The sequence below is a fragment of the Macaca fascicularis genome, chromosome 4 (assembly GCF_037993035.2).
Source record: "Macaca fascicularis isolate 582-1 chromosome 4, T2T-MFA8v1.1".
In the NCBI taxonomy this organism is placed as follows: Eukaryota; Metazoa; Chordata; class Mammalia; order Primates; family Cercopithecidae; genus Macaca; species Macaca fascicularis.
In genome coordinates this window covers 78695143-78710071 of record NC_088378.1, presented here as the reverse complement: position 1 = coordinate 78710071, position 14929 = coordinate 78695143, and the positions used below count along the sequence as shown (strand labels likewise).

Here is a 14929-nt window from a genome sequence, read left to right as displayed (position 1 = left end):
CATTGCCATTTATGCAATTAATTCCCTATTAAAATTTAGCCATTTATCACTCATAAGTCAACCTTTCCAAGGGGAAATATTCACTCCCCTCATATGTATTTTGTTTATGACAATTCTTGTCTCATATTCATTATATTTGCTTTGAATTATATAGTTAATTATCCTATAGTCATCTGAAACTATTGATTCAAAAATAGGGCACTGTCTCATTCAGCTTTGTTTCCATAATGTTGAGTATAAAATAAACTTAAATAAATGTTGAGTTTTAAAATTGAATTGAGTCACAGGACAAGTCACTTCTGAATTTCTTCCTCAAAACTGGTAAACATTGATACACATGTAAACAATCATGATAAAAGCATTAATAACACTGAACACCAAGGACCTCATGAATTTCATCCCTCCAGTAGCCTTATGCAGTAGATACTATCATTACCAGATAGGAAAACTGGAGCACAAAGAAGTTAAGTTCTCCAAGATACCACAGTTATTAAAAGAAGGCCAGAGTTTTAAGTAAGAGCTTTGGCTTTAGGGCCCAGGCTCTTAACCTTGGACATTACGACCTCCAAAATTAGAAAGGAGAAACTTTAGAAACAGCTAAATATAAGCACATTGATCTGTATTACAGGCCTATAAGTAGGCAAACATTTAGAAATGGAGCATGCTGGATTTATATTTTGTGTGTCCACATTTTTTAGCAACTTTTTTTTTTTTTTTTTTTTTTTTTTTGAGACAGGATCTGGCTCTGTCACCCAGGCTGGAGTGAAGTGGTGCTATCTCAGCTCACTGCAACCTCTGCCTCCCGGGTTCAAGCGATCCTCCCACCTCAGCCTCCTGAGTAGCCAGGACCACAGGTGCATGCCACCATGGCTGGCTAAGTTTTGTGTTTTTTGTAGAGATGGGGTTTCACCATGTTGATCAATATTTTCTCCAACTCCTGGGCTCAAGCAACCCATCTTCCTTGGCCTCCCAAAATGCTGGAATTACAGGCTTGAGCCACTGTGCCCCACCATTTTAGCAACATTTTAAAAGGAGGCATAATATCTTTTTACATTAAAAGAATCAATCAATAAAATCAATGAAAGGATAAATTCCAGGAACTGTTTGTGGAAAAGTAGTTGTTTTACTAACAAAAAAAAAAAAGTGGCAGGATGCTTAGAAGTCATAGTTTTGTGAAAATGCTGATTTTTTTTTTTTTTTTTTAAAAGGAAAGGTATGGTTTATTCTTCGAATTATCCACTAGATGGCAGAAAATTGTTACTGTCCAAAGCACTATTACTGGGTTGGTCCGGTCTCCTTTCTAAGCTCCAGAAGTTATGCAAATTGCTTTCACCTCTACCCCTGCAATGCTGGCCTTTTCACAAGTGGCATGTTAAAACACACCAGTATTTTTAAGCTGGGAAAGAAAAATCAGAGGTTTTCACAGTTATAAATATTAGGTATGAACATACTAATTATATGTTTGTATTATTCTGCTGTAACATAGAAGGAGCAGATGCACAGACATGTTGGGAGAAGGGCTGAGAGCCCACATAGAATGACCTATCCAGATGCCAGATACTAGAGTGAAGCTGAAAAGCCTCCAGTAGGACAGTTTCCTGTAACTTGTAAGTCATGGTTTTCTTCCCTTTGAGAACATTAGATTTGCCTGGGGACCCTACCCCAGGCCCAATTCTCTGGTGGTGGAACCTGGACATTGGCATTTTTTTTCAAGCTTTTTCAACTATAAAATAAGAGAATTAGACTACACAATCATAGTCTTTTCTTCAAGCTCTAACATTCTAGGATTGAAGTCTAACAGCATGTTTATTACTATCAGCTTCATAAGCACAAGAACTAATTCTGTTCTGGATCCTTTATGAACATAAATTTAGTTAATTTACACACAATGAAAGACCTTAGGGAAAAACTAGATGCAGAAAGGTTTCATAACTTGCCCAAGGCTATGCTGTAAGAGAGAACGTCAAGACTTGAGATTTGACCCAGCACAGCCTGAATATATAACATTATGCCAAAATTCCCATAAATAGTTGAACAACTTATGAACAGTATCCATCTCTCCATCTATAACTAAAATTATACCTATACGTACCATAATGGTCTCTACCTTATTATTTAATCTTGTAGCTGCTGAGCTGGTTGAAAAATTGGCATAACATATCTGTGAACAGTGATGTAACAAAGACCAACTCTAAAACAATCAGTACATTTGGGAGTACTATTGTTTTTCTGAGTGAAATTGTACTTGAACTCAGAAACTCTGGTATTTTGCAAAAAAAGAGAGTACTGAAAATGTACTTAATAGAATTTTCAAGAGAATTCTAATTGAGTAAATCTTATAAACATCTTTTGACATATATTTTGACTCCAGGGCTCATAGAGACTAATAAAACCAAGTTCTGTCCATAATCTCTCCGCTCTTTTTAGAGCCCCACCTTGTTTCTGCCATATGAATATATAGGTCCCTTGATTCAGCAGGAAGGGCTTCTGCAGAAACATATACAAGTTTCGTATAAATTCTTCTACACTCATCCTGTCAAACTGAATTCCCTGAAGCTTTTACTTGGAAAGTTAAAACTTTTTGCCAACACTGCTTGCTAAATGAAGAGCTAGGGGACCAGAAGTGAGTAGTGAGTATAATGTACAGTTGCCACGTAGTTCTGAGTGATTTGCCTTTCAGGAAAGTAATAATGTTCAGAGAACTGACTGACTCTAAGGGTGACCATTATATTATTTTTGAGCTTTTTATGATGGAAAATTTCAAACATATTCAAAAGTAGAGTGAGTGGTATAATACACACTCAAGTAGCCATCACCCAGATTCAAACATTATTATCTCCCACTCAATCTTTTTGCTATACTTCCACGTATTCCCTCCTACTCACACAAGCATTATTTTGAAGCAAATACAAGACATATTATTTAATCTATAAATATTTTGGTATGAATCTCTTAAAGTAAAAGACTCTTTTAAAGACGAGATAATCATTATCATTATATGATACTTAAAGTAATAATTATATTTGAAGAATGCATTTTATCCAGATCGCATTTATTATTGAATGCCCTGACCCTGAGGAGTGTGAGTGGCACTGAGGAATTAAATTTTATTTCCAGAAAGTGATTTACCAGGCAAATTTTAATCAAAAAGAGTATAAAGGGCCTCGTGACTGCATCAAAGTTTACCCCATTTTCCCTTAGCACTTTTTCCAAACTTTAGACTATGTTTTGTTCTTGTCAAATAGTTGTAATTTCCTTAGTAACAATTTAGTTTCAGAAAAAAGTTGTTTCTTCTGATTAAATATCAGCAGCATATACTGTGTGAAATACCGAAATATAGTGATTTAACAAGCCACGGAAGTTTCCTCTATGTCCCAAAGGCTGTAGATTGAGTGGTAATTTTTAACCTGTAGAGAAACTTTCATCATAACTGGGGACAATACAATGGAGGGAGACTGACTTTGGAGAAGGGCACAAAAAAAGGAGGTAACCACGACAACAGATACAACAGATATTTGGACTCGGACTTTCCCTCTCGAAGAAAATTGGATCAGCATTAAGTCTGTCTCCCCAAAGTTTTTAAATCTGTAGCCAATTGGTCCATGAAGTCCTGGAGGTAAGGGCCACAGCAAGTAATATTTCTTCTGTGGTATGTGTAGACTTTCTGAAATCAATAAGAGGCTTTTTCTAAACCATTGTCTCAACTAGCGCTGGCAGCCACCCAGTAATTATCTGGGAAAGCCAGGCATAAATACTGGCCTCACCATGCATAGGGGTATAGAAGGGAAAGGAGATAATTTAAAATTGAAGACTATCTTGGAGATTCCTAAAGAGCCGTAATGGTTAATTTTATTATTGGAATGGGGCTTGGCACTTGGTTATAGCTCTGGTCCCTGGAGTGCACTTTCAGTAGCAGAAATCCAAACATGAGGAGAAGTCAGATACAGCAGACCACATGAAAGTGATATTTCCATCAGTCAAAAATTAACTGAAAATTATGCGCTGATCTAATTTAGCACAGTGAAAAGTTCTATCCTAAACAGTTGCACAATTTGATAGTAAACATCTGATGTTTTCTTTCAAAGGCCTATTTCAAATCCATCAATCTATCATTGTACTGATTCATGGTCAACTTTCTCTTTACTTCTTTAATTTAGAGTCTGGTTTTCTGATCTTTGTCTGGCACTGTCCTTCTCTTTCCAAGTATGCTGTCAAAGCATTCTTAGCCATTCTAATTGTCTTGAGTAATGATTTCCATATATACTTCACACCAACATCTTCTCTTCTTTTGTCCAATAGCCACTCCCCTTCCTTGTTTTATGTCTGGATAACAGCCTAACACATCTTGCAGAGCCAATGATAGAAGTATTGCTTTCTTTCTTTTCTTTTTCTTTTTCTTTTTCTTTCTTTTTTTTTTTTTTTTTTCTTTTTCTTTTTCTGAGATAGAGTCCCGCTCTGTCACCAAGGCTGGAGTGCAATGGCGCCATCTCGGCTTACTGCAACCTCTGCCTCCCAGATTCAAGCAATTCTCTGCCTCAGCCTCCTGAGTAGCTGGGATTACAGGTGCCCACCACCAAGCCCAGCTAGTTTTTGTATTTTTTTTTTAGTAGAGATGGGGTTTCACCATGTTGGCCAGGCTGGTCTTGAACTCCAGACCTCGTGCTACACGCACCTCGGACTACCAAAGTGCTGGGATTACAGCCATGAGCCACCGCGCCAGGGCACTTATTTTTTTTAACCAAGATAGCTCTACTACCATTTCCCCTATGAATAGGTACAACCATATTCTTTTCCCCAGTACAAAACATCAAATCCTTTGTTCATTCTTTTCTCCCACGTTCAATTTTTTGACAAAATGACTTCATTTTGTGAGATGGGTCCTTTAACATACTTTTCATCCCAGAAATTCCCATGCAGATATTGCCTCATTCTTACATATTTTTTGTTTTAATTGACATCTAAAATTGTATCTATTTATAGCATAGGGCATGATGTTTACAAATATATATACATTCTGGCATTGCTAAATAAAGCTAATTAACATATGCATTATCTCACATACTTATCATTTATTTGTGGTGAGAACACTTAAAATATACAATTTTCAAGTATATAATACATTTTTTAACTACAGTCACAAAGTTGTACAATAGATTTCTTGAATGTATTCGTCCTTCTAACTGATATTTTGTGACCTTTGACCAACATCTCCTCCATCCCTCATTCTTCCTGCAAAGCATGTATTTTCTTCAAGATGACCTAAGCACTTATGAGCTCTCAGCATTTCATATATAGACCACTATAATCTGGCCAATTTATGACCCATTTCTTACCTCTTTCCTTACTAACGCCTCTGGAAGTATGTTCTATGTGGTTCGCAGCATCCACATCTGCTCTCCTAAAGTTCATACTACAACTCCTTACTCAAATAAGGAGAGCAGTAAAGAGCATTGACTTTGGCGTCAGACAGAATTTGAATCTTGATTCTATCCCTTAGTAGCTATGTGACCTCGGGAAAGTTTTTCACCTCACTCAGCTTTATTTTCCTTATCCACATCACAGGTATGATAGTAATACAACTTTCCTCCTAGCATTGTTACGAATATTAATGCATAAAACACTTACATAGTTCCTGGCATGTAAATGTTTAAATGTGGGGGCCCTTTGGGATAGAAAGTGAATTGAAAAATGAATAGAAGCCCAAAGACAAAAATGTCATTTTTCCTTCTTCTTTACTGCCCATCCACTTAACACACAGACACACCCACACACACAGTTATATATTAGATAAAAGTAGAGTCAACAAAGCAGACAGAGAAAATGGACATTGATTCAAGAGTTAAGAACTATAGTTACCCAGCAGCTGGAGCTGACAGAAGAGGTCATTTCCAAACTGATAAAAGTTAATCAAATGAATCAAATGAGAGTGAAAAAATAATAATTAAATTTGTTAAGAGGTCACAAGTATGTTTCTTTCTTATATTTCTTACTGTCTTCTATATCACCACCCAACTGCCAGTTTTATTTATTTCATTAATGTGTTTATTTTTGTGGGTGCATAGTAGGTGTATATATTTACAGGGTACATGAGATGTTTTGATACTGGCATGTGATGAATACAAAACACATTGTGGCAAATGGGGTATCCATTTAATCCATTCTTCATGCTCCATATTTCTATCCAATTAGATTTGCCTTCCGGAAAATCACCTAATCATCATATGAAAATCTTCATATTTATAGACTAGTTATCAAGCATTAAACAAATTACTAAATAATTCCATAGGGCACTGTGCAGGTATGGTCGAAATAACACACATACTTGATCCATGGGAGTTTACAATCTAAAATGGAAACAAACACAAATTGGAAAGTTAAAAGAGTGTACAGTGATCTCCTTTCTATTCTTGTCTTCATTTTTCTCCATCCCTTCTTCCATAGGTGACCACATTTTTAAGTTTTAAACTTCTTATGTATCTTTCCAGCATTCCATTATTCATTTAGAATAAAACAATTACAGATTTTTTCTCACAATTTCACACATAAAGTAGTGTAAGTTTTGCTGTTCTGCACATCAACTTTAAAAAATTAAATCTATTTTGAGATAATTGTAGAGTCACATGTAGTTGTAAGAAATAATACAGAGAGATCCCATGTATCTTTTACCCAGTTTCTTCCAATGGCAATAGCTTACAGAACTATAGTACAATATCGCAACCAGGATAATAACATTGATAACATTCTGGCTTCACTGCAAAAATACTTCAAGCTGTTCATTTTATAGCCACACCCCCTTTCTAGCCACTCCCACTCCCTCCAAACCCCTGGCAACCAAAATTGTATTCCTATTTCTAAATTTCTGTCATTTCAAGAACATTATATAAATTAAATTCTGTACTATATAATCTTTTGAGACAGACTTTCATCACTCAACATGATTCTGTGAAGGTTATTTCAAGTCGATGCATATGTCAGTAGTTCCTTACTTTTTATTGCTGAGTAGTATTCTATGATAGTAAGGTAGTAATGTACCACGGTTAAGTTTTCACCCAGTGGGTGGTTTCTAATTTTTGTCTGTTATAAATGAAGCCACCACAAACTTTCAGGTACAAGTTTCTGGGTGAACATAAGTTTTCATTTCCCTGGGATAAATGCCCAGGGATGTAATTGTTTGGTCATAAGATAGTGATGTTTACTTTTATGAGAAAATATCAAACTATTTTCCACAGTGGCTTTACCATTTAACATTCCCATAAGCAATGCTTGAGGAATTCAGTTTCTCTATATCTTTACCAGCATTTGGTGTTTTCATTAGTTTTGATTTTATCTTTTATGTTGATAGTTGTACAGTGATATTTTATAGTGGTTTTTATTTGCATTTCTCTAATGGCTAATGATGTTGAACAAATTTTCAAGCATTATTTACCACCTGTATATCCTTTTTGGTAAAATGTCTCTGTGTCTTTTTCCTATTTTATATTTGGATTGCTTATTTTTGTTATTTTTTGTTTGTTTGTTTGTTACTGTTGACTTTTAAGAGTTCTTTATATATTTTAGATACTAGTCCTTGTGAGATATGTGGCTTACAAACATTTTCTTTCAGTTTGTAGCTTATCTTTTCATCCACTGACATCGTCTTTCAAAAAGAGAATTTTAAAATTTTGACTGAGTCCAATTTATCCCCAAATGTAGATCAAAGTTTAGGATTCCTACTTAGTATATGTTCTCTGACACCAGAGCTCCGGGAGGGGCGAGTGGAGGGATGGAAGTCTAGTTTCACGCTCAGCCTTTGCTCATAGGGTTGGGAGTAAGGCCATCATTTTTTTCTGTGGTGTTTTGCTGGAGCAGTTACTGTCTAAAAGTTTTCTGTCATGCTAGCCTGCCCATTTTCTGGCCCGTTCGCTAGAGAGAGCAGGCTTTTGTTGAGGGTTTTGTTTGTTTTGTTTTGTTTTGTTTTGTCTGCTCTCATCGGTGTTTCCAGGACGCCAGCTTTTTTAGCAACAAGTCTTGGGTATATAAGGCAGAAAGAAAACCCACGGCACTTACTGCCTTGTTTTTCTTGGGTCCTGAGATTTGTAGCTGGTCTGCTACCTTCTCTCTACCTTTCAGAGTCTTCTTACATTTTCTTTGTTTTGTTTTTAACACATATATAATGTCCAAGATTTTTATTTGTAATTAGAGAGAGGAATAGAGGAAATTACTTCTACTCTACCTTCCTGGAAACTGTGCCTTATTTTTTCACTTAATTAAGAGAGTTATCTATGTCACCATATAGAGACTTTCCCATTTTTACAGCTACACAGTATTCCATTACATGGATGTACCATAATTCATTTAGCCAGTCCCCGATTTTTGGACACTTAAAGAATCATATGCAATTACTAACAATTCTACAAGTAATAAGATTATACAAATGTCATTTTGCCCACATGTAGTATATCTGTTGGACGAATTCCCCAAAAGCAGGATTAGTGGATCAACAGAGATACATGTATTTGTTTTTGTTAATTGTTGCTAAACTGCCTTCCCTAGGAATGGTAGCAATTTATACTTCAACAAGGCAAATATGAGGGTATCTATTTTCCCATACAATGTGTTTGTTATCAATCATTTCCCCAAATTTATAGATGAAAAATGTATCTTAAGTTATTTTAATTTGCTTTATTTTGAGAGGAATCTAGCATCTATACATATATTTTTTTTCAGAGCCATCTGTGTTTCCTTTTCTCTGAATTGATTGCACACATCCTTTGAACAATATTCTATCAGTTAGTTGGGCTTTATATTCATTTCTAGGATAGCTTTTTAAATTAAAGATAAAGTATTATTTAAATATATTAAAATACATGCATTTTAAATAGCAGTTTGATGGGTTTTGACAAATATATTCACTCGTATAGCCACCAACACAGCCAACACATAGGATACTTCCATCGCCCAAATGTTCCCTTGTGCCCACTTGTAATCAACTGCCCCTTCCCAAAACATTCTCAAATATAACCTACTTAACAAAAAGCTGACTTCATTCAGAAGGACTAGGCAATGAATTGTTTTTTTGCAGCCTAATTACCCCTCTCCTTTGGGTCTAATTTGTAAGTAAGGCAGAAGGGTGAATATATGACTACCTTGCCATCTTAAATTATGAGCTGTTAGAGGACAGGAAATGTGGCTTTAATGTCTTTTATACTGCATTTAGCATTTGCAAGTGTTTAACGGACTTTATTGTGAATTAGCATTTGCTTCTAACTTGAAACTAGTGATCATTAAAAATGAAGAAATAATTGACTCATAGTTTATAATACAAAACAGCCTCTTCTCATCTGATGTTTTATTCCTGACTAAACAATTGTGAGTAAATACACATATTCTTCTGAAGAAAAAAGGATGACAGCAATAGTATACAGACCTTTTCAGCAAAATTACAGTGAGCAATACGTCCTCATATTGAAGTGCTCTACTGCAGAACTGTCGTGTTATCACTGAGCCCCAGCCAGCTTCGCAGGGCTGAAGAGGAAAGCCATTTCAATTACTGCAATTTGACTTATTTTTTCCTTGCTTTTATCAGTGTGAGAAGAATGAAAGTCATAGAATCTGGAGATAGATGGAGGTCATCTGATTTAATTTTCAATTTATTACTCTAGGTAGCATGGAGATCTTTAACCTTTTGTATCAGCCATTCCAGCAAATAAATGTGAATCCACTATAAAATGTCAAGTTCCCAACACCAACATTTTAGACAGGTTGAATGGGGCTGTTGCTAAATAAGTAGCATTCCTCTAAAATTAAAATCGAACAGAAAATCCTTTTTCATTGGACGTATCTAAATATGATTAAGAGTAGGTGCTACCTAAGACCATATTTATGGTGAAGTTCTACATAAATGTGGCTTTCACCATTCAAAATAACAATTTGCATATTCAAGTAAATCCCCTTGTAATGAACTTGACAAACATGTTCACTCATGCAGCCACCAACAAAATAAGGTCTTAGAATATTTTAGAGAAAATGCTTCCCCAAGCAGCAGAATGCTTTACTTGTGCTAGCCACAAAACTAACATAAGCCCTAAATAACCTAATAAATGGATACCTTAATCCCATTTCAATGCCTCTCACCCTCACCCAGTAGACTCTTTCAGAGAGTTTTCCTAAATGCAAAAAGAGGCCTAGTCAAAAAACTGCTGCATTCATATTTTCTGTACTTATAAACTATAAACTAATAAACTGAAGTCCTTCCAAACTCTAATTTTGCTCCAGGTCAGGTAATTTTTCTCTAGAAAGTTTCACAATTATTAAATTTCTTGTTTAGTCTCTAAACAATTTTACATATAGTTTTTGGGTACAATATCAATGAAACCTTTCCAAGCCATTCTTGTTCAATGACAATATGGGAAGCAATGGGAAGCAATAGGTTCACATTTAAGTTTATGGTCACAGTTCCACTTTGGGGCATAAGTTCATTGATGTGCAAATATGATCCAATCTTGAAAATACTACAGTTTGTGGGGGGGATTTGAAGAAAGATATCCCAAACAAAACAGACTTATGAAGAACTCAAATGAATAATACCTATTGAATTAAACTACACAGAAAAATATTAATCAATAATTAATAATTAGGAGTAACTTATATATATTTTATATTTTAATCCAGTCCTGACCCCTCAGGCTTGTTCTTCATTTGGGTCGAAAGAGTGTCTAAACAGAGAAAACAGAAAAATCTTACAGAAAATACAACAAATGTGAATATGCCAAAACCTAAAATCTAAGAGGCAGCATCATCCTATGAATGTAGTGAACTTTATAAAACACTAACAATGAAAAAATAGCATTTGTAGATTGTTTTTTAGAAGTTGTATACTGATTACAACAAAGTTCTCTTCAAAATTATTTTTCATTATTCATTTCGTCTGTATTAAATAGAATGAAATTCCTTGTCAGGAGAATATATTTATTTTTTGAAATCAGCCAGAAGTTATCAAATGCAGGTCACGTGACTAAAGTACATGACAAAACTGGTTAATGCTATTTTTAAAAATTCAAATACAAAGGGGGCAATTTGGCATCAAAATAAATAATGATGGTAAAATATTACAACCTATGGAATAAAATAAAAAATCATGAGTCTAAACTGATATAAACACATAATACATACAAACACGCACAATGAGAGAGAAAAGGAAGTCCTTCCTTGCAATGGAATATCAATTAATAGCTGCAGAAACTATGAGAGAAAATTGTCATTTTGCAACGTCATAGTAATAATTCATCAAGGCAAGAGTCAACAGTGAATGTCCCACAGATTGTTTTTTAATTACAAAGACAAAAATGGTAACTTTCCAGAAGAAAAATTTGGTAGACAGCACCTTCAATGAGTGATGAAGGTTGAAATCATCAGTAATGGAGCCAACTGAATCTCAAACCACCTGCTATAAACCACCAAGAAGGACACAGCATCATTTGTTTGGCATTCTTGGTAAAAAGGCATAATCTAATTTCTAATTATGAGTTAACATCAGACAAACCCAAACTGAGGAGCACTCTACCAAATAACTAGCCTGCACTTTTTAAAATGTCAAGATATGACTCACAAAGGAGGACTGAGGAACAGTCCCAGATTTTAAAAATATAACTAAATTCAATACACGATCCTGGAATGGATCCTGGACTGGGAAAAAAATTAGCTATACAGAATATCATTGGGACAATTGATAAAATCTGAATATGGACCATGGATAATAGTAATGTTTCAGTGTTAACTTTTCTGATTTTATCATTGCATCGTGGTTATGCAGGAGAATATCCTTGTTCCTGGAAAAAACACGTTGATGTCTTTAGTACAAATGAGCATGATGTCTAAAATTTACTCTCAAGTGTTTCAGAGAAAAATACAAACATATACTTAGAAAGCATAAGTTAAAATAAGAGAGTAAATGGGGTCAATATTTAAGCAATTTGTGTATCTGGGTAAAAGTACATATAACAGAAATTTTGTGTGCTGTTCTCACTTTTTTGTAAGTTTGAAATAATGCGAAAATAACACGTAAGAAATAAAAGAGAATATAGTCATTAAACTTTCCTGGCCGGGCGTGGTGGCTCAAGCCTGTAATCCCAGCACTTTGGGAGGCCGAGACGGGTGGATCACGAGGTCAGGAGATCGAGACCATCCTGGCTAACACGGTGAAACCCCGTCTCTACTAAAAAAAATACAAAAAACTAGCCGGGCGAGGTGGCGGGCGCCTGTAGTCCCAGCTACTCGGGAGGCTGAGGCAGGAGAATGGCGTGAACCTGGGAGGCGGAGCTTGCAGTGAGCTGCGATCCGGCCACTGCACTCCAGCCTGGGCGAGAGGGCCAGACTCCGTCTCAAAAAAAAAAAAAAAAAAAAAAAAAAAAAAAAAAAAAACTTTCTTAGGACACCATAGGAAGTATATAAAAATATTTTTTAAAAGGTTTGGAATCATGGAAACATAGCAGGAATCATACAACGCTGTGCTAAATAATCCTTAGCAAGAAGAACTCAAGAGATTGCATGCCTTTAGGCTGTGAACAACCTAGGCACATGCTGGCTCCATCCTCTTGCCAGAGAGTGGTCCCATCTCTAGTGGTACCATGTGCCATAGTACTCTCTTTAGTTTGTATCTTAGTCACATGGTTTGGAGCACTCAGTTCCCTATTTGTACAGCTAGTTAAACGTAAGTGTGTTTATTTGGGAAATGATCATTTGTCCTCTTGATAATATAAAACAATTATTTACCCAGTGTTCACAGCTAGGGCCCTTTTCAAATAGAGCTATAAACAGCTAGCAAAAAATAAATAAATAAATAGCCTGCAACTCTTGAGGAATACATCAATTTCATAAAATGAGAGACATTGCAAAAAATACTAATAGAGTTAGTCAAACATCTATATAGATATATATATGCAGTATATATATGCAGTATATATATGTATATATGCAGTATAGATATGCAGTATATGTATATATGCAGTATATATATATGCATGTATGTGGCTGCAAATACAGTCAGAATAGCAGTACTTTGCTGAGTATTTTAGTCAAGATGAAAATTTCTTAGACATAAGAATTCCCTTTTAATAAGTGGTTATTGCCTCTAAGTATTTTCTTCATATCTTACTTGTTTTGCCCCCAAAATATCATTCAATTCTCAAACTAGAGGAAGACTGCTCTCTCCAGTAGTAGCTTTAAATCTCACATACCAAATCTCAAAACATAAGAAGTAATTTAACTGAGTCTAAAATTATTCCCCTGCTAAATGGGATAATACTAGTATTTATGGCATAGGATCATAAATATTTAAAATGTTAAATACTTTTTAAAGGGCATAGCATAGTATTTGGAGCATAATCAGAACTCATACAAGAAACACAGATCACAAATGATGATCATTTTTTAATTGATACATAATAGTTGTATCTATGAGAGGTACATGAGGGTTTTCTTTAGATATGTGCACACAATATATAAAGATCAAATTAGGGTAACTGGGATATCCACCACCTCAACCAATTATTTTGTGTGTGTATTGGGAACATTCCTGATTGTCTCTTCTATCTATTTTCAAATATACAAAAAATTATTGTTAACTATAGTTTCTCTACAGTGCTATTGAACACTAGAACTTATTCCTTGTAGCTTACTGTATTTTTGTACCTCTTAACCAAGTGTTCTTCATCCGTGCTACCCTTCCCAGCCTCTGTAACCACCATTCTACTCTCTACCTTTATGTAATTCATTTCTTTTAGTTCCTACATATGAGTGAGAACATGCAAATAAACTGAGCTTGGCTTATTTTACTTAACATAATGACCTCCACTTCGATCCACGTTGCAGCAAATTTCTTATTGAGCTTTTCTTCAGTTTTCTCGAAGTGATACATGCAAACAACCATTCCCTTACATGTCGAGCAGTTTCTTATTGAGCTTTTCTTCAGTTTTCTCAAAGTGATACATGTAAACAACCATTCCCTTACATGTCGAGCAGTATATGCATTGAAAATAATTTAAGAATAATTATTCAGTTCTTATGCTCAGCTACAATGGCCATTCATTGCCTGGGAGCAGTCTGATGTTGATGTGGAAAAGTGCATCTGTTCTCCTATGTGCACTGTTTCTATTTATAGTGGCTACTAAACAAGGCTGTGGGAACAGAGACCACAGCACAGCAGCCACCTTCCAGTGGCTGTACGCCTTTACTTCTTGCTATAAGAAATGACTTTGTCACACCTGAGATCAAAAAACATATTTTATTCCATTATTTGTGATTATTTTCTATTGAAAGGTCACAAAATTTCTAATTATATAAAGACTTATTTTGACCTCCGGGACTTTTTAAACACACACATACACACACATGTAGTTTTGTAGACAGATGAAATTACTCATTACCTTTTTGAAGGAGTTAAAATAGAAAGCATTTTCTGACTGTGAAGCTCGGCACTTTCCTATTCTTCCTTAAAGTGGCATGTTAATGGGAAAAGCTATCAAAAAGAGTTATTTCTGTTTGAGCATAGAAAATAATCTCTAGACATGCAATGTCATTTCAGATTGATTTCTCTCTCGGTGTTTCTTTGCATATGTTGTTATCACTTTTTAGGAAAGCATACAGAAAAAGAATACGTAACAGGACAAAACACTCTCCCATGAGGCTTTGAAACAGATCTTACATAATTAAGTACCAAGAATCATAATTCGTCTTTTTGTTGTCACACATTCTACTTATCTGAGAAGGCAAAATGGAAAATCAGAAGAGAACAGATCTCAGGGACCCTGCTTTTTCATGTGTGCTATTTGTTTTGTGGTGTGTTTTGTTTTGTTTTGTTTTGTTTCCGTCCTCTCTGAAGTCTTATTTATTTACATGTGCAAACACTCTCAAATCTCTTCCAGTTTTCTCATTCCCAGACAAGCTTCTAGAA

The 14929-nt window shown here is 35.2% G+C and overlaps 1 long non-coding RNA gene across 10 annotated transcripts in view; it reads right to left on the bottom strand.

Annotated features, from left to right (window-relative positions):
• LOC123572994 (uncharacterized) overlaps nucleotides 1–14929 on the bottom strand; it is a 345306-nt gene that overhangs the window by 279996 nt on the left and 50381 nt on the right. The window contains exons 3-4 of one of the 10 annotated variants that reach the window (XR_010586315.1): nucleotides 9407–9504; nucleotides 5922–6344 (exon numbers count right to left, since the gene is read on the bottom strand). The exons of 8 other annotated variants lie outside the window; for them this stretch is intronic. This is a non-coding gene — a long non-coding RNA (uncharacterized lncRNA). Of the gene's footprint in view, nucleotides 1–5921; nucleotides 6345–9406; nucleotides 9505–14929 lie in introns of those variants that run through there. One more of the 10 variants, XR_012433610.1, reaches the window with a different exon arrangement.